Raw genomic sequence first — 1742 nt, 5'->3', positions numbered from 1 at the left:
TGCATTACTATGTGTGGGCTTCTCATTGTGGTGGCTTCTCAGGTTGCAGAGCATAGGCTCTAGGCATGCAGGTTTCAGTAGCTGCAGAATGTGGGCTTAGTAGTTGTGGCTCCCAGGCTCTATGGTGTGTAGATCTAGTAGTTATGACACACAGACTTAGCTATTCCATGCCATGTGAGAATCTTCCCAGACCAGGAATTGAACTCATGTACCGTACGTCTCCTGCATTGGCAGGCAGATTCTTTACTGCTGATCCACCAGGGAAGCCCCATGTATAGATGACATTTTCTTTATCCATTCATCTGTTGATGGGTATTTAGGTTGTTTCCGTGTCCTGTCTCGGCTATCGTAAACAGTGCTGCAATGAACACTGGGGTGTGTGTATCTTTTTGAACTGTTTTTCTCTGAATATATGCCCAGAAGTGGGATTACTGAATCATATGGTAGCTAATTTTTAGTTTCTTAAGGAATCTTCTTAATGTTCTCCACAGTACCTGCACCAATTTACATTCCCATCAACAGTGTAAGAGGGTTCCCTTTTCTCCACACCATCTCCAGTATTGTTTGTAGACTTGTTGATGATAGCTACTCTGGTGTGAGGTGATATCTCATTGTAATTTTGATTAGCATTTCTCTAATAATTAGTGATCTTGAGCATCTTTTCATGTGTCTGTTCGTCATCTGTATGTCTTCTTTGGAGAAATGTCTAGTCAGGCCTTCTCCCATTTTTTGATTGGGTTGTTTGTTTTTTGTTTTGTTTTTTTTTAATATTGACCTGCATGAGCTGTTTGTAAATTTTGGAGATTAAACCCTTAGTCGCATCATTTGCAAATATTTTCTCCTATTCTATGAGTTGTCTTTTCATTTTGTTTATTGTTCCCTTTGCTGTGCAAAAGCTTTTGAGTTCAATTAAGTCCCATTTGTTTATTTTTGTTTGTATTTTTGTTAAGAGATGGATCAAAAAAGATTTATTTATTTATTTTTGGCTGCGGTGGATCTTCGTTGCTGAACATGGGGTTTCTCTAGTTGCAAAGAGTGAAGGCTACTCTTCATTGCACATGGACTTCTCATTGCAGTGACTTCTCTTGTTGTGGAACACAACAGGTTGTAGGCACACAGGCTCAGTAGTTGTGACGTGGGGGTTTAGTTGCTCCATGTGGGATCTTCCCAGACCAGGGATTGGGCTGGTATCCCTTGCATTGCAAAGAGGATTCTTAACCATTGGACCACCAAAGAAGCCCCAAAAAAGATATTGTTGCGATTTATGTCAGTGTTCTGCTTATATTTTCCTTTAAGAGTTTTATAGTACCTAGTCTTACATTTAAGTCTTTAATCCATTTTGAGTTTATTTTTGTGTTGTCCAGAGCTGTCCAGTTTTCCCAGCGCCAATTTATTGAAGACGCTTTTTCCATTGTTATAAATTAATTGACCATAGGTGTGTTTGGGCTTTCTGTCCTAGTCCATTGATCTATATTTCTGGTTTTGTGCTGTACCATACTGTTTTGTTGGCTTGAAACTCAACATTCAGAAGAGTTTCATGGCATCTAGTCCCATGACTACATGGCAAATGGATGGGGAAACAATAGAAAAAGTGACAGACTTTATTTTGGGGGGCTCCAAAATCACTGCAGATGGTGATTGAAGCCATAAAATTAAAAGACACTTGCTCCTTGAAAGAAAAGCTATGACCAACCTAGACAACATATTAAAAAGCAGGGACATTACTTTGCCAACAAAGGTCC

This window comes from Bison bison, unplaced genomic scaffold (assembly GCF_000754665.1).
Source record: "Bison bison bison isolate TAMUID 2011002044 unplaced genomic scaffold, Bison_UMD1.0 scf7180017864466, whole genome shotgun sequence".
Classification (NCBI taxonomy): domain Eukaryota; kingdom Metazoa; phylum Chordata; class Mammalia; order Artiodactyla; family Bovidae; genus Bison; species Bison bison.
This window is presented reverse-complemented; position numbering follows the sequence as displayed.